Below are 20,039 nucleotides of genomic sequence, written 5' to 3' on the forward strand. Positions count from 1 at the left end.
TTCTAAAAAGGTTTGAGGTAAGAAAACATGAATATTTATAAATCTAAAAACCAGGCAAAACCTCCCCCCCACCTGTTTGACAGATGAAAAACAAACTAGACCAGTTTGTCACCTATTCTACAGTCATAAACACACTCACTTGTCTCTCTGGGCTTCCGTAAAAAGGTGAAATAATTTGGAGTTTATCAGAGGGAAAGAAATATGGACAAAGAGAAAGTTATGATGCCGTTTCACCAGAGGAGGCAGGTGCAGAGCCCCGTGGTGGCTGTCTGCAGACATCCAGGTCTAATCAGAGCAGAAAATGATGCACTGCTCAGTTTGCCCACTCCCAGACGGGTCCGGAAACAGGTGAGTCTGATTAGACAGGAAGCAGCCACACAGCTCTGGTAAACACCAAGCAGACACTATTCATACATCACCGCGTGATTGTTGTCAGCTGGACAGAATGGAGCTTATTCATCCTATCATTTCTGAAATATGTCCCTGTTAGCGTGCAAAGATTAAAATCTCTTCGAAGGGTGTTGTGCTCGTCTTATTTTGTCTTTTGTTTTTGAAGCGTTGCTTTAAAAGCGTAACTTTGGAACATTTCTGATAATATTTTCCTGCCGGGACAAAAATCTCATCAACTGCTTCACGAGCCACAGACATCTGATACTGTCCTTCAAGGCCAAAGGCGTCGGAAAAGTCACACACATCTTATCTTTTCAGTACATTTTCTCCTCATATTGTAATGAGATACATACAGAATCAAGCTCAGGTTATTCTTATATCAACCACGTCTCCGAGGGTGACGGCCTACGTGGTATATTAACAGGGTTTTATTTTATAAGTAGTTCCCGGCTGATCCAGAGCCGAGGCAGCAGTCGATGGTCAAAGCCATATCTCATTACAGCGCTAACGTCGATATGTTTAGGAGACGTGATTGATTTTGTTCTGTATTGGAGAGATGTGCACACAAGCACGGCAGGCGATGGCAGGCAAATTACGGTGATTTGGTCAGAATTGATTGGTGTGACAGAGAAAGGTCTGAAAATAGGGACCAGGTCGAAAAATGACTCTTTCAGAGAGTTTTTATTTTTTATTTTGAACATTACACGCCAGTCAGACAAGCAAACACCAACGATGAGAATAATGGTTGGGAGACATAGAAGCACAAACCAAGTCTGACGTTTCTATCAGGAATAAGATAATTGAGGATCATGTCACACGTCTCATTTCCAGGTGAGGAGCTGTGAGGCTGGAGATGTGCAGAATGCTCCAGTACAGAACTAATGAAAAACTGAAGTCCACAAAAGTAAGTGCCTGAAAAAGAACAATTTGGTTTTCTGTTAGTAAACCTGATGATGTCTTCTTGTGTGTAGGTGGAGGCAGAATATTTAGCCGTATAAATCTTTAGATGCCTGTAACTATTGCACCTGTGGTAATTGACACTGGCCATACCGTACAAGCGTTAACGTTAGCTAGCAAAGTTAGCTATAGCGCTACGAGACAAATCACAGACACCTAACGTTATTCCTCTTTGTTCCCCAATTCCTGATTATGTGGGCATGACACAACCTCATCTGATGATATGAAGTGTCCCCTGCGTGTCATTATTGCGTTTAACCATAGTTTGTCTGTCCTTGTTTGTTCCGCATTGGCTTCACTTTCCGGGCACGGATGTTGCCCCCTTTGGTTTCCACAGACAGCAAAGTATAAGTATGAATATGCAGCAGGCATCTGCGAACCTATTCATCCATGTGTGCTGACGCTGCTGTGGTGACTGGTGGGTCGGCAGGAGGAGAAGGCACCTGAACTTCATCACCTCTCTCCGGATGCAAAGCACATTCATCTGCTTTGTATGTAAGTGCAGAGGCCCGGAAAGAAAAGGAAACTGCAGGTTGTGACATGAAGACGAGTAGACTACGAGTATACTACGAGTAGACTACGCATATACTACGCGTATACTACGCATATACTACGAGTATACTACGAGTATACTGCGAGTATACTACGAGTATACTACGAGTAGACTACGAGTAGACTACGCATATACTACGAGTATACTGCGAGTATACTACGAGTATACTACGAGTATACTACGAGTATACTACGAGTATACTACGCGTATACTACGCGTATACTACGAGTATACTACGAGTATACTACGAGTATACTACACGTATACTACAGGTTACCGTGTGAGCTTGGAGACAATGTACTGAAAATGCACCGGCTTTGGATGAAAGTGTCGAATAGCTTATTGAGATCGACGTCAAGTCAAAATCGCATTAAAGTAAAAGGTTGCCATATAAGCTTTCAATGATTCCTCTCCGCATTGTCCATACATGGATACCATCACCGTGCAGATACGATTGCGCTCCACTTCCCAACGATCTTCTGTCCAAAATGGTGCATAACACGCCTTCCATTATCTCCTGAAACTTAAGATCTCCACCATAAACGACAATTTCGCCGATCAATACGGTAATTTCATACAGGAATATACAAGGACTAACAAATGGGGGGGAGGGGGGGTAAGTGTGTGGGGAGCGATGTCACATTTTATCCCCAGGCCACGGGATAAAAGCAGACATCAGAGGGTCTGTCTGACGGCGGCGAGTATCAGTAGGAAAGTGGACAACTGGACACTTTTATCTGCTGGTTTTGATGTTGGCGAGGAGGCTGACGGAGGTTCAAGGACGATTGCAACGCCACGGGAGAATAGGGACTGAGGAGGGATGGGGCTGATGCATGGGATAGGTGTGTGTGTGTGTGTATGCAAGAGAAAAAGAACAAGGACAGGATGAGACAAAAGAGAAACATAACGAGAGTAAGAAAGGAAGAGACAGGTGCCTCTGCAGCGTCTGCTCTTTAAACATTTACCTGTGCCTGCCTATGCTGAGGAGAGGAATGGCTGTTTGATTCCATTACACTTCTATTACAGCTGTAGTTAATGGCTGTGTCACAGTCTATTAACTGCATTCATCTTTGCCTCTGATGTATAACAGGACATCAGCATTGAACAAAGACAGATGACTGTGGCTCCCTGCTTCGCACGTTACGACTCGTACAGGAGGAGGTGGAGGGCAGGCACACACACACACACACACACACACACACACACACGCACACACACACACACACGCACACACACACACACACACACACACACACGCACACAAATGTAGGACATTCAAATATACTGTACACTGTACCAAACATACACACATTTATCTTTCTGTCCACACTCATGTCGCAGTGACAGCAAGCTCTCTGGTGTGATGAATGGGAACGGAGAGGTTTTTAATCTAAAGGCGTCAGTATCTGTGGGATCAGAACACATGACTGTAAACATATATTCTGCTTTGACAGACATGAACTAAACAACAGGAAAGATATACAGCAGCACCTGACAGATTGTGTGTGTTAGCATACGAACATGTATCTGCGGTTTCGTTCACAGCTCAATTCCAGACGTCTGACTGTCCCGAATGATTGATCTATTCAACAACGTAAGCTGCTTTTTATTACGTTCAAAGGATGTAGTAAAGAGCTGCGCAGCAGATATTACAGGCTTTTACTTAACTCTTGTATTTTCCCTCTTTCTATTCACATGTGCTAAACTACTAAATTAATAACTGTCTGCAGTGAATAAAATTTTATAACAAAGAAATCCAACAATAGTTCAAATAATTAAAATCTCTGCTCAATAAATCTGTAAGATAGGGAGTCTACACACACCAGGGATAGAATCTGTCTGAACAAACCTCACATGATTCTTATTAAGCTGCAAGCTGACGAACATTGCTGGGTACGTTTTTGTGTGTGTATATATTATATATATATATATATGTGTGTGTATATATTTATATATATATATATATATTATATATATATATATATATATATATATATATATATATATATATATATATATATATATATATATATGTAATATATATATATTATATATATATAATATATATATATATTATATATATATAATATATATATGTGTGTATATATTATATATATATATATATTCTGTTCGTCTAATGTCTCTTTGCAGCTTAGGTAAGTGATCTCCAGTTTTCATAATCACACAAAAAGTGACATGGTTTTGTTTATTGCTATGGTAACACTGCCAAATTTCAGTTTGAATGATTAAATACACTTAAAAATCCTAAAGTGGAATGAAAACAGTATTTATCTATATTACTTCCTGCATTGGGCCTCATACAGAAAGAGCATTTCTTATTATATTCTTATTTTATACCCATTGATTTCATGGCTTCACCCCGAGATAAGAACAAAAACATTTCCACAGTCTTCAAACGTTTGTCCAACATAAGGAAACAAAGGAAAACGAATGAATATCACATTTAGTTTATTATGTTTTTGAGTAATTATAATGATTGGATTATCACATCTTTGGTCCATTGAACCCAATAAAAGACTTTAAAAACCCTTTGATGATATTCATATACAGCTTCTTCATGGCTCCTTAGGATCATTACAACCACTGAGTCTTAATGAGGATTGCACTACGAATAAACTACAACAGATTCATGATCGCTGAAGCCTCATGTTTACATAGTAACATACAAACATTCTTCCTTCTTGTGTTGTTTGTATATTTAATGTGCTTAATGTTTCTTGACTGTCACTATAGACACTGTGTCTTTAACTTGTAGTCCACCTAACACAGGACTACAATTCCCATGATGCTTAGCCCCACAAGTCCAACTGATTGACACAAGTGTTCTGCATTAAAGCGAATGTCCTGGTCTCTGAACAAAAGCTTGCTTATTAAAAAGATTTTTGCACAGATTTGAGTGTGCGTGTTTTCCATTGATTTACCTTTATAACTCAATCTCACTGCAGCTCTTCATCTTACAACCTTTCTTCGGTGGCATCTCTCCAAACAGGTCCGCTAACAACGTGTCATATTTAATAGTTGAGTGATGGTGCAAAATGAAGATAATCCATAAATGTCCAAAAATCAAATTACTGTCTATTATATGGGGACTTGTGAAGGAGTGAACAAGGGAGTGACTAACTGTAGGGAACATTTCCAAACCTACAACTCTCCTCCTTTTCCTTTTCAAACTGATAACATCCCAGCAGCAGCAGCAGTGTGCACACTTCTCTATTTGTATGAGACAAAGGCAGACATGGATAAAGAGCTCCTTGCACATTTAGTTAATTTCATAAAGGGATTATGCACGGTCTCAGCAGTGCCTTCAAATGAGCCGCTCTGAGATGAGGCTGCTCCACTCCCTGCTGGCTCTCTCTACCAAGCATTAACCTATTTAGGGCGGCTTTTAGGCCTCTCCGTCGCCCCGATACTCTTTCACAATTTATGAGGCTTAATCAATACGGAGTGGAGCACCCACATGAAAAATGGTTCAGGGGAAACCGCACATCAAAGAGTGCCCCCCCCCTCCTTTCCCTGTGAGAGATACCACTTTTATAAATTAATATAACCTAATACATAATGTGGAGAGTCCAGACCCCACAATAAGAGGACAGGGCCCAGAGGCTAATACCCTGTGAGAGCGGTTTTATTTTACCCTTCCCCTTTCCTGCCTTCGTCTACACCCCGTCATAAAGCTTTATCAAAAGCTAATTATGCTCAAAAACAATGAAATAACTCATCGGACGGCCGCCTTGTATGAGCCTCTTGGCAAGAGTACCACACAAAAATTATATTGTCACTTACCTATTAATGAAGACAAGTCTGCAGGCACTCTTTGGTCCATTGTAATTTATATTAATTCTCTGTCAGCGCTCATTATGGGCATTATTAAACTGCATCCGGAAGCAAAGCAAGGCTTTTGACCCGAGCAGGAGTTGGAATAAATCTCTCTTTATCATTTAGCGGCTGTGAGCAGCAAAAACACCGTAACAAACAACCTGGCAGAGGGAGGTATGTGAGAAGAAATCTAAAAGGAGCTAAAAGAGTGTGCAGAGTTTTGAATACATTGAAAAGTGTATGAGCTAACTATGCAAATTACAAAGTGCAGATCCAAAGAACAGAATAAAGCAGAATACAAAAGACATCTTGTGTTGCATGTTGCAGTGCCAATAGCCTGATAATAGACCTTTACACAGGAGACGTTTTGACATGTAAAACAGGTGTAAATAATACCTTTAATTATGGCTTTGTCACCAATCATGGCTTACTGGGACACCGTTAGCGTTATTAGCAACATCTGTGCTTTTCCTACTTTGACAAGTCAAACTGTCTGCTGTTGCACTTAATTGAAAATCTATTAAATGTATACATCTAAAGCTTCAACTATATGAGCTAGTTTCAAACTAGTGATCACCAAGTCTGGTTGCACCACTAGAACTTAAGCTAGCATAGAGATTTTAGTCAAAATCGCGTCGCGTCTAGATGGTAACCCTCGAAACGGTGCGAAAACTCTTGCAAGACTCGCTGCCCAACGACGCATCCTAACCATATCACATGTCACGAGTTTCATAAATCAAGGGTAACCGTCTAAACACAACTTTCTCTACATGTTCGTGTGGTGCAACACGTTTTAATTTAGGGAGCTTTCCCATTAAACATTAACGTTTTAACGAGACGAAGTTTGAACCGATGAGCAGGTGGTGCAACCAGCTCCAGGCTGTCTTTGGTGGTTAAATGGGAATACCATGGTGTTCGAATATATTCATTCATATTCCACGTGTATCGGTATATGTTTCTGCGTCAGTGTCAAGTCAGCTTTTACAAAGAAGCAATAAACGGCAGTGATATCCATTCCTCCACCCACAGTCGCCTTACTCAACCACAGGTCTTGTTGAATTCTTAATAAATGATACAATAACCTGCTGCTTTGCTCAAACTGTGCTGTCACGATTTCGCTCCACGCCTCCTGCACTGAAGTACCAAAGGTGATCTATAATAAGAACGTCTGATCACTGTTGTTGAAGAGAAGGTCGAGGATAATGTCCACACCAGGAAGTCTGCATCACAACACGGATACTAATAGAATTAATGGGCAGCGATTGGCTAATGAGGCTGAAACTGCAGCATTCCAGTCAATTTAACGGAGCAGTCGGCCCTCAGTTTGCATTGTGCTCACGTACAAGTACGAAACACACCTCATAGCTCTTCATGGACGTTGTCTAAAGCTCAAGGTTTTTACTGTGACGTTCACTGGACAGTAACTGCGATTTCATCATCGTGTGTCCCAACCAAGACAAACCTTTCCATGTTCAATCCTCCAGTGTTCACAGTTGTCTTTCTGGCAGCCATATCGGTCGTTTTACCCCCCCCATACTCACCACCCCTTCACCGCTTCCAGGAAGAGGGACCTATTGTTAAATGATCCATTCATTCTCTGTGGCTCCGTTGGGTCGTCCAGAGCTTCTGGTCAGTGGAGAGTGGCTAATCTGCCATGCTGTCTGTGTTTGTAGGGCTGCAACAGAACTGACTGAATGTTAATTCTATTCCCTACACAGCAGCCTGCCTACCGGTCTCACCGCGTGTCTGTCCGCCTGACTGCTGAGCTGAACGACCACCTGTCAGAACAGCTGATTGAGTCTAACTGCCTCTGCGACTGCATCAAAATTAAATTTAAGAAATATCTGCCTGTGTGTAAAATAAAAGTTGAACTACCTGTCCAGGGGCACCGCCAGAAACTTTGGGCCCCATGAAAAGAAATCACCACTAAGCGCAATCCCTGTAACCACAACCCCAGAACCCAATCGACCCATTCAAAGCGTTAAATAACTCCACCTTTGCAGGCTTGCAACTCTCTTATAGTCCAATACTTAAGCTTGGGTTGTACTCCAAAATGGATGCGTTCTCGGGTAGCTGCGGACAACACAGACGCGCTGTAGTGCTGTTGACACTGTCCACTAGGAGGGTGCGTTCCATACATGCGCAGTAGATCGTCTGCTCGACTCCCTGACTGCCGGATCATTGGACTACTTGACTGTGCACGTTTGTCTCTCTCCCCACATCATCAAGTGACAGGAAACTTGAGATGAAAGGGACATCTATTATCGACAGCGCTTTTATTTTTGGAAAAACATTAACAGAACCTGCAGTCAAACATCAAAATGGTGACAATACAACAGTACATAGAGGATTAAAATGAGTATCTGGCAGAGTGTCTCGTCGTGATTCTCTACAAATCGTTTCTTTCCAACTTTTTCAATGACTTTACTGCAGATATGACCGGACATTCAAGGTGAAAAGCTCAGTGCCGCTGTGATAATCAGAGCAGGGGAAACTGGCCGCAGCTAGCACCGAAAATGGATCTCTCATCGGGGGAAAGAATTGCATGTGGTGCATTATTATTATTTATTTTTTTATTAGGTTAAAAAATGCCTTTATTGCAGTGAGAGGGAATAGCAGATGGATTTCTCACTGCGATAATGTGCAGCAGAGCTTCTTCCTCTGCATGTTGTCTATAAATATTCAGACCCACGGTCCAGGGGTCATGTTGGCCGAAGGGAAAGCAGTGGTTATTCAAACACTGTTTCGCTGGCGTGTTGCAAAAGGTTGATGCAGGTCATGTTGACTGAGTGACCCGACAGCTTGCCTCTCTTCTTCTGTGCATAATACTTCAAAGTATCCTCGATGTTACTCCTCTCTTTCTCTAAACCTTCAATCCCTGTATCTCTCTCAGCCTCATTGTTCCCCATTTACCTGCATCTGTCCTCCTGTCATCCTTCCTTACCTCTAGGGGTGAGGTAAGAAAAAAAGAATAATCGATTCATGTGAGAATTAAGATTCTTATCGATTCACAACATGCAGAAGCTAGATTCTGCTACTGATGGACAGTAATCCTACACACCACGTCAAACTTGTGTCGAGTATTATTGTGTGATTTGCTGAACAATTACAGAAAATACTTAAAAAGGCAGCTAGTACCAATTCTATTCATGCAACAGGTTGATTTGTCTTTTGTTATAAAGCGATCTTGTCACTGAGAATTGAGATATACTAAAAACTATTTAGTAAAAATGTTTTATTCATTCAAGTTTAGCATAAATAAATATTACCCTTTTGTCTTAGGTTTGCCTTTTTACATTATTCCAATCAGTAACTTTTTCAAAAAAATAAAAACTCCCTGATCTTAAACACACTTTACTTTGCTTTCCTGACATCATTTGCTACAACGCCTTAATTAGCTGGAGTAGACACTTTAAGTACCACTATGTACTGAATCCAGAGAATCGTGACCCCAAGAGTCACTGAAAGACTTTCCTCCATCTATTCCTCGTTCCGTATCTCCTTCCTTCTCCCTCTTTATCTCTCTGGGAGACAAGACTCACACAAACCAGAAGCACGTGACTGTAACTTTAAATAATCCCCCGTAAAACTGCGACGGTCAGAGCCGGGCGAAAAGCAAGCGAGAGTCTCCGCTCAGTGGACAGCTGCAGGCAGGAGGAGAGCGGGGGAAGACAGTTGAAGAGCTCTCACATCTAACACACCTGCGCAAATGTATCGGCAATCTCTGGCTGATGGTGGCCGGTTAGGGATTCTAGTTCCATGTTATCTATAACAAGCATCAAGCAAACTTGATGTCAGACAAAGTCATTGATTCCCAACATGATGCAGTTTGGTGCCATATTTAGTTTCTCAGAATCTGCTCCAGGATATATATCCCTCCTTCCATCCCTCCCTACCTCTGTCCTTTGTCTCCTCTATCTCCCTTCTGAAAGCCCCGGCTCAATAAACCATCTGCTAGCCGGCAGCAGCAGCAGCAGCAGCAGCAGCAGCAGCAGCGGTGTGACCGGCCACTTTGATGGCGCGACCCCGGGGATCAGGTCAGGTGAGTGGGCCGCAATCAGCCACTTTGATTACTCCCTTAACCACTGCAGAGCAACACTTTACCACAGGGTTGCCACTGAACCTATTAACCTGTTAGCGTGCTCAGCCACCCGCTAGGAGATTGGATGGTGCTGGAGGAAAGATGTAATGTGGTGTTTTTCTAATGGAAACGTTGTCATGTGTTGCCCTTCAGGTGTAGCAAAATAAGATCTAGAGGTAGCGCGTGTGCTCCAGGATCCAGGGCAGCCTGCGTTACAGTCATTAAAGTAATCAGCAAACATAATCCAACAGATTACTTTCTCTCTCTCTCGCATTCAATTTTCTCTTTCTGTCGCCTGATAGTGGGTCTTCTTTTGTTATCCAAACTCATTAGATCATGGTCTCTTTTCAGCGCAGCATAATGGGAAACACATTAAGTCACATGGAAATATCTCCCACATGCATCAGTGTACGGGAGTTTACCTCCGCGTGATAACGAGGCCAGCGAGAGCAGCCAGCAATTAGCTGTTCGGCCCCGCTGATGATGCTGTTAATTGCTTTTTCCTATACATGTTTTCTCACCATTTGGGGGATTATTTAAATGTTGTCAGCTGATTAATATTAAAGATAAGACCAACAACCCCTCATTGACAATGTAGTTAATATTACGGTCATGAGAGATGAAGTTATATGAGAGTCTTACAGGACAGAAGGCTTACATGGTTATAAAGCGAAATGTTATAGCCAACTGTGTATAAAATATTCCTCCGAGTTAGAAAGAACTCACATTAGGCCGACAGGCCGACTGCAATTTAAATGAACGCAATGATTCAGAAAGAAAAAAGACAAAACAAAAAGCCATTTTCATCTATAATACTGGGATTTATGGTGCTACTGTGAACAATTTCAGCTCTACTTTGGAGTCGATTACACTAGGCTACACTCCAATGGGATAAATGAGCCCACAGAAGAGAAGGACGTCAGTGGAGGGCGGATGAAAGGAGGGTTGGATCTGTTGGTTGCAACACAGACCTTCCTCAGATCAGTGCCGTGTGAGATTTCACTGAATACCAGACTCGCTTTGAATGTTGGTGTTGGTTATATCTCTGCAGGGCTGACGAGGAAAGTGGGAACAGGTAAGCCAGAGGGCGTTGAAGGTCGTGTTGCAGGGTTGGTGAGGAAAGGAACAGGTGGGTGGGGTCGTCAGGTGACGGGGCAAGGAGGGAAAGTCTGAAGGGCCCTTGTAGCGGAGAGACTTAGTTAGTCAAACTAACTCAGTTTACTGCTAAAGGACTTTAGTTTGATAGACGTGTGTGTTCATCAGGCAGATTTGGTCTAATGAAGGTGCATTATGGGAATTATCTCCGCCTCTGCGATTTAGACATTTTTAAAGTCTCACATTTCAGGAGTTTGTACAGTAAATATGAAGCTAGCATAGCTTAGCTTAGTACAAAGACAGGGGGGAAACAGCCTGGCTCTGCCTTAAGGTAACAAAATGAGCCCATCAAACTATTCCACGTCCAGTTTTTACTCTTCGGTTTTGTACTGATTAAACAAACGAGACATAAAGTGTTTTTATTTAAGCTTCAGAGGTGCTGCTAGATGGATTTTCAGTCTTTGTGCTAAGCATACTTAGCGGTATTAATATCTCATCTCGCCAAACTCTCGGCAAGAAAGTGTATTTCCCAGAACGTCAAACTATATATAGTCTTACAAGACATATAACATGAACCTTTAACGAGTGCAGTGCCTCTTTAAGATCTTTAAGAGCTCCAAGGTCACATGCAGGTGAACACCTCTTTGTCATGACTTTGGATTGGATTACTTCCTGTCTTTGTGTGGTTTCCCACCATCGTCAGCGTCTGCCCCGCCCCTGATTGTTTCCACCTGTTCCTACTCACCTCTTGTATAAATTGTCCTGCCTCCTCTTGTCTTGTGCCAGTTCGTCTGGTCATATCCATGTAAGAGCCTAGAGCGATCCAGGAAGTGTGCTTATCTGATAGTTTTGTAAATCCTCCTAGTGAGTAAAGTATTGTTTTTTTACACTTTACCTTTGTGGCGTAACACTCTTGGACACAACGTAAGTCTCCTATACAGAATCTGTGCGTCTGACCTCTAACCTTCCACAGAAACAGATCAAGCTTGTACTTCCTTCACATATCCTTATACATACTCTATCTGGGTGAGTCCCACTTATTCGCTCTGAGTGTCCTGAATTATATATTGGGATATAATTCCGAGCGACTCTATCCACTGTGTGCATGTCATGAATCCATAAGTGTCTGTAATTTTGGATGGAGAAACAGCAAGGTGACCCCGGCGGTGTTCTTAATCATCAGCTGGTCCGGATGAGGTTAAGAATGGAAATTGGTTTGGCTCTGTAGTGAATCTATTATCATATCTCCTCACCCCTCCTTCTTTGTTTCTCATCTCTGTTAGACACCATTTTACATCTCGCTCGCTCTCCTTGTCTATCCGTCTCCTTTTGTCATTCACTCTTTTTTTTTTTTCTCCCTCACGCAACACTTTTTCTCTGTGATGTAAAAACTGCCTCAGCATATTGATAATGGGATTTATTCAAATAGCCCTCCTTAAAGTGAAGGACATTCTCTGTGACATCTGCAGTTATTATATTGAATCATGTAGGTGTCTGCATTATTCCTCTTCTCACTTGGCGATTAAAAAAAATAAGATGCTTTGTCTGTATTTTTACCACTTTTCTATCATTGCTGACAACAAACTTCACTTCTCCGTCCACTCACGTGACTGAGAGACATTTCACTCACAGCAGGAGGTTTGTTTTCAACACAAACACTTGTTGGTTCATTAGGAGCCGTTCGGAGTGACTGACTGACTGTGGCTTGTTGATCTAATTAAACCATCGCGTCTAATTAGGGGCCGTATCAAGGCTCGGCTGCTGTGGCATCCGAAAGATACAGGATAAACAGTCAACGCTCAACCGCTCTGCTCGCTCTGCCACCCGAGCAGAGGCCGTTACCGAGGAAGTAATGTGTGCACACATCCAGCGCAACTAAACCCGTGTGATTGTGCCTGATAATCACCAATAATCCCTGCGGCATACGTATTGACGATAGATAAGGGTTTGAATCATCTGGAGATTATCACACTTATCAATTAATTTCACTTTATGTGTTTAGTAAAGTAGGCAAAGAAAGACGATCAATAAACCGACGCTAATTATAGCATGTGGGGGAAACCAGGGAACTGAATACAACACATTGATTTGAAAAAACATTTCTAACCTGTGTGTGTATGTTGATGTAGAAAGTAATTATGAATGTGATATTTTAAAGTTTGCATGATGTAAAATGTGATTTTCACGTCTGTATTGATTATAAAGGTGTAGGTGCTATTTAAATTCTGTGAAAGCATCAAATCCACAGGGAAATGCAAACAGCTGGTTTTCAGAAACTGCACCTTTTTAAATGAGCAGTCAGGACTTTTGTAAGGCTGTGCAGTGACGGTGCGGAGACGACGCAGATACAGATGATCCGGACGCACCCAACAATCAGAGACTGAGCTTTTTCTGGAGGGGGGGGGGGGGCTCAAAGAGACTAAAGCGGAGGGTGAACACAGGTATATTCAGGCAGAGCGTATGAAGACCATGTGTTTTTCGTAGTAGAAGTATGAACCTGACAGTGAGCTCGATATGTCTTCTTTAACTTGTGGTGTGCACTTTATTATGCAGCGCTGCAACTAACTAATATTTCCATTTTCGAGTCATCTCCTAAAATATCCTTCCCAACTTTCCCAGAGCCTGAGGTGACACCTTCACCCACAACATCAAAAGCGTCTTCTCTCCGAAGTGACTTGGTTAGTTGGCTTGGCGCCCTCGGAGGCGATGTTCACCTGAGAGGTCTTTAAGAGTCCTCGTCTCTCCTGCACCGGCAGGGCAGGGAGTGAAGTAGGAGGGCAGGGAGTGGATGGAGTACAGAGAAATGTTCGGTGTCAAGTGGAAGGACAGAAACAACATTAACCTTTCATTGCCTGAGGAAAGAAGTTCTGCAAGGTCAAAGAGGTTATGTTACAAACTGTAGTCGGCACACAGTCAAAACTGTGGGTGTTGTTTCGCTTGGTATATTAATCATGTTTCGCTTTATTTTTGTGTTTAATTTGGAGTCTTTGGAGCTCGAGGGCAGCGAGTTCATCATACGCATCTTTAACAACCCAGACGATCCAAAAACTGCTTAAATTGTTCATATTTCAGAAGTTTATTCAACATAACTGCTAGAAAAAGAATGCAGTAGTGTGAAAGCCAGTTAATCAATTACATGGCTGAGTGTGAATTGTTACATTAAAGCCATTGATTTGGTGGCAGTAAGTGATGCAGGTGAGAAGCAGCAGAACTCACATCCTGAACAACAACAGACATGTTTACAGAGTTCATGAGCAACGGCCTCAACTTCTCCCTCCGTCATTATGCCTTTTAGCATTTCCTGCATCTTTTAGACGCCGACATGCAGTTGTTATCACGACTTTAACACTAGCGCGTACACGACTTCCCATTTCGTAAGCACTTGCTCACATGTTCCATTTGAAGACATAGGTGAGATGTATCACCTTTTAATTGCGTTGAAAATAACTAATTGTCACTTAATGCATCACTGTGATGCAAATGAACAAATGCAGAAACGCGCAGTGTCCTTTTGTAAATCCGATTGTGTTGACGCACCATGCTTCTCTGTCGTCTAAGGTGGTGCCATATGTTCCCACTGTGAGCAAAGTGATCAACAAGTCCTGAGAGAACCACTCATGGTGCACAGGGTGAGCAGGAACACTCAGCCGGCACGATGACACACAGCAGACGTGTTGGCCAAAAATAGTTTGCACGAGGGGAACAAGCCAATGAAATGATTAAAACAGAGTTGATGAAAGTTCAACATTTTTCTAATTTTCAAAATCTTATAAAAACAGCTTAATTATAAAAAAATAAAAATACATTTTGATGTTTAAAGCTGCACTAATTCAATTAAATGACCATGAATGACATGACAGGTGTAGTGATTATTATCAGCCAATTTTGCAGGGCAACTTTGATCATTTTAGTGTCTTTCAGCAAATTGTTTTGTTTTTGTTAAGGAACTTCCCTATTTTGTATTCCCTCTCGTCGCTGTTCACGACCTGCCCAGCACCAATCATCACACAGACTAAGTAAGCGACTAGCTGCTGAACACAGTGGAGCATTTAGCAGCCAAAACGGAGCTAAAAGGAGAGCAAACTGTCCTTATATGGAATACATGTCCCCCTGAACGCCTGCAACATGAATGAGAGGTTGTTTACAGCCATTTAAAACCTTCCACTTCACTAAAAGTTGAGACAATACCTAAAGAAAAGTCAAACTAAAATGATGCTTATGGAATAGTTGCATCTCTGGGGGTTGATGTGAACACATTAAAATGAAGTTACGAAGGAAAGAAAGTAATAAACGCATGATGTGTTCAAAACCTTGTGGCTTCTGATGGCTTCCAACACCTCCCATTACCATGCATTACTCTGCAGCAACACATTAGAGAAATGTGAATGCACAGTAAGAAATTATCACAATTAACTCATTCATGTCTAAACTACATTATAAATGCCTCATTAGTGTTTGCTTTGCCTTTGAGGGGATAATTTCCTCATTATGCTAGCTTGCTATGATGGCTAACACACCCTGCCAAAATATCCATGGTTGCAAAAGAAAGCGTGAAAACATGTGGCCTGATAATACAAACAGATGCTACAAGAAAGGCCCCCCTGTCCTAAACACCAGTTATACACAAGTCACTTGATTTTCTGCTCCTCCTGCAATCCAATGAGCTTGAGTCAGTGAGAAGATATCAATAGCAGGAAATAACATGATTCACTGCACTGTAATTAGAGATTCAGCGAGATGAAAAGAGAAGATTTGGTCTTTGACACGGGTCACCCGCAGAGAAACACAAATGCTATCTAAATGTCATCAGTACTGTAGCTGCAGAGCCCCGTGTGTGAGTGTGCACAGTGAATTCATTATTTTTCATCTATTTTCTTCTCTGTGCCATTATAACTCTGTCAAAGAAACGTGACTCTGCAGATGAAGAGAAATTGGAAAGCAGAGTAAAAAGTCACAGCCGAGGAACGCATTTGATTTCTTTCCTCAAACAAGAGCTGCTCCCCGGAACAAACGGAGTCCGGTGTTAATTTGTTTGAGCAGATTTCCGCGATGATGAAACGGGACAACCTCTTTATTATATATGACGGAACTGGTAGATTTAAGAAAACTATCCGCTGCTTTATCTCTCCTCCTCGGACATGGTGGCTGAAGCTATCAGAGCACAGATCAGTAATTACTGCACGTTGTCAACAATTTATCACAGAGGAGGTCCCGTGGGCTCCGGCACAGAGGCGGGACAAGATTGCACGCACACGCACACGCAGGAAAGAATGCACACAAATGTACCGGTTGGCACACAAAGTCACACACACACACATGCACGGAGCCTCAAAGACACTCAGGTGTCAATGTGACGGTACATCACCTCTGTGTCCTTCGTGATAACGCGGAGTGCCTTGAGGAGGGTTTTGTATGGCTCTTTTAGACACACACACACACACACACACACACACACACACACACACACACATACACACATACACACACACTTACTGAATTGCTTGTGAAGTGACCAGCAAATTAGTTTCTATAAATATCATGGTTTATTTTATTCTATTAGTTCTCTTTTAGCAGGTAAACAAACCTCTCACTCCTTGGCGCTACGCAACATTAGCATGAAAAACGATTAAACAAATTATGTTTTGGTCATTGATATTATTTTACAGGCGCATTTTTATTGAGTGTGACATCAAAAAGTTTAGGGGTTTTTTTTACATAAGAAAGCAGACGAGATTCAAGCAGGTCATCGAGATAATTCTGTTATGGGTGTTTAACAACAATCCATCAAATAGCTAAGGTCGTGTTGGAAGTCATTTCCTGTGCGGCTTGCACCTCTCGGCGCACACTGACGCGTGCACACAAACAATACTGTTAAATTTGATTTATGAAAAGTGACAACAGCATCAGTGTTTTTAATTATTAATAGGGACGAGTCAATGGGAGTCATCTCTCAATCCTCCCGCAAAGGTATTGGGGTTATTTGTTGTGGCGGAGGCCCTTACGCTTTGATTCATTTGACAACCGTCCCTCGTGTCAAGTGGAACAGCAACGGCAGGTAGATAAGAAGGCTATTTCCAGCGATCCGGTGACATTGACCCGTCTTACTGGAAAGTACATGTTCTCACACACAAACACGAGCCGCACTCACACATTTAAACCCATTTAATCTTCCAGCAAGTCCTCTTATTGAGACACTGACACTATCACAGGAGCTGAAGGTCAAGAGATGACCCCTTTTTAAATTGCACCTTGGTTGGACTGAATAAAAGGTTAAATGGAAAGGTCAAGTGATCCCACTCACACCGTACTATCCTTCCATAAACCCGAATGTCAACACTCTTCATATTTTGTGTTTATTCAGAAATGTAAATGTCACTGCAAATGCATCCTGACATGGTGGCACACTGTGTTTATCATTCAAGGCATCTGTCACGCCGCACAGGTTGTAGCTAAAGCACAGCGCTTCAATCTGTGTTAATTACAAGCCTACTGTGAAGGTACACTTTACTCCGAAACCTCTTCTTGCTCCTCTTGCAGGACTGCAGGAGCCCAGAACAAATTAGCTTAATAGCTGGAAAGCGCCTTCTAAGCAGTGGCAGAGGTCAACAAGCTGGAAACACTCTCAGGTGCGCTGGACAAGGACAAAGCAGAATGTGGCTCATGTCATTGACTATGCTTGTGCCTGAAATGTGTTTCTGAGCAGCGGACAAATGCAGAATCAGAGGCTCATTAGCATAATATCAAAGAGACATAAACTCTACAGCACAGACTTGATTTTGAACTCCAAATGAATTGAAGAAGCCCTGAATTGACTGTTAAGCTACTGTTGCTACACCTGTCAGGTTTTACAGTCTTGCACATAGACCGTTTACACCAGGGGTGTCAAACATGCGGTGACTTTACAAAGTGTAGAAATTAGTTGTTTTGATCATAAAGTAAAATACTGTTCCAGATACCCGTGACAAAATGTGTTGTGCCTTTGTAGACACAATGTGATCTATAAGTTGTAACACACATGTGTAAATGATAAACTGAGGCATAATATTGTTAAAATTGCACCTTCTTTTCTTAAGGAATTTCAGGTTGTTCATAATGTTTTGTATAAAGATTACATTTGAACATTTTCCAAATTAATTTTTACTTTTTTTGCACTAAAACAAAGGGAAACATTTGAAGTTGTCATTATTTACAGGTTATTATGCTGTGATTTTACTGGTCTGGCCCACTTGAGATGAAATGGTGCTGTATGTGGCCCCTAAACTAAAATTAGTTTGACACCCCTGGTTTACACCATCACAATTTTTCAAACAACGAGTCCTTGAGTTCAGACATATGTAGACAAAAGCAGGCTTCTCATTTCGAGTTCACCGCGGTACATTTTGTCGCCTGAAATGACAACGCTCCCTGTCAGATTCGATCAGCTAAGGGTACAGCTAGCTAGTAGCTAAGGGTTGGTTGAACTCCGTCTCTGGCTGACTTTGTTTGGTTTAAAAGTAAGAATCCTGTCAAAAGGGTTCTGAAATATGAAACCTATTGGCTACTTATTTACCTGATATCTCAGTAAAAGACTGAGGCTAAAGCTACATGTCCCAGACAAAAAGTCATCATCCTCGCCAGCTAACGTTAGCTCAACATCCACGACTTGCTTCCACTCCGGAAATGCGACAGAGTGGATGTATTAGTTGTAAATTAAATTTGATGTAGCCTGTAGGACCACAAACTAACGTAGGACTACTGGTTAGTTATTTTGCTCCTTGGCTTTGAGAAGTATCAGCTAATGCTCAGTTAATAATGTCAGTAGTAAGCTAGTTAGCTAGTTAGCCTGACATGCTACAAATGCAGCTTGCGTTAGTTTAATCCACTCTTTTGCGCTTGTGTGTTTGGTTTTGGGAAGGCTAAATTATACAAAATACACCACCCACCAAACTCTTTAAATGTGGAGTATCTTGCACTTCAACAGTTAGCATTGCTAAGCAATCGGACAATCGCAGGTTTAGCTAATGGTCAATCGATAAACCCATTTTCATCTTCTGCAGGAAGCTAAACTTAATACAGAACTCTAACCAATTCACTTATGAATATTCCCTTCATTTGACATTTCAACCATCTTGATATGTACCAGAATATAATTTCAGTTTAAAAAATCTCATTAGCAGTGTGTTACTAGATGCTGCACAAACAAAATCAACCGTAGGAAAAGTAACCAGGAAATCCGTCTCTGCCTGTCTAAGATCACGGCGCTATCTATTTGTTTATCCCTCAGAATCCATCAGCAAACCAAATTAAAACTCATATCTTTGTGCTCCAGGCTTCCCAATATTATTTCCAATCAGGGACAGAATTATTCAGCGTTGTGTGAGTAGCGATCAGTTATAATTGAGAATTTTGAGGGTACATTACCAGCATGCGAGGGTACAGTAAGAAGATTAAATATAGTATAACGTTTTTATCTCACCTGCTGAACTGCACCCACTCTTATTTCTGTTCGGCCAAAAATATATCAGCATTTAAATGATGGAAATTATCATTTTAAAGTTTGTTTATTTAAGTTTTATACTGAAACTAAACATTATAAGCAAACTAAAACCTGTACCGCTGCCAGTGTTTCTATTCAGACAGGATTTGAAAGGAGCAGGTGTCACATGAAACCTCCTGGATATGCATTCAGTGATAGATGAGGGTCAGGTATGTTTGGCACTAAATTGGGTCTTTATTTAGCTGCACTAGGGAGGTTTGTACTTGGTTCATCAGGTCAGCAATCTAATTTCAAGTTGCCCGTATAAATGTTACTTCATTCATCCTCTGAGTCTTCTAGAAATGTTCCTTTTCATTTGTCAAATGACCTGTTCAAATGTGCACATTTTCAGAAGCAGAGAAAAGAGAATTGAGGCCTGCAGCGATCATTGAGGACACTGAGGTCATGTCCTTGGGAATATTTCTAGTAGTTTTGGGGAGTTACATTCTAAATGTACCCACATGTAAGCACTTCCCTCGCACACTATGCAATGATATATGCACAAGTGCTTAACCTGGGTACTTTTCAAGGAGGGTTAGAGAAATGAAAATACCAAAAATCACTCAGTAAAACAGAATATCGTACAGTTCTTTTGTTTTCTATTCCCTTAT

The sequence above is a fragment of the Cottoperca gobio genome, chromosome 19 (genome assembly GCF_900634415.1).
Source record: "Cottoperca gobio chromosome 19, fCotGob3.1, whole genome shotgun sequence".
NCBI lineage: Eukaryota > Metazoa > Chordata > Actinopteri > Perciformes > Bovichtidae > Cottoperca > Cottoperca gobio.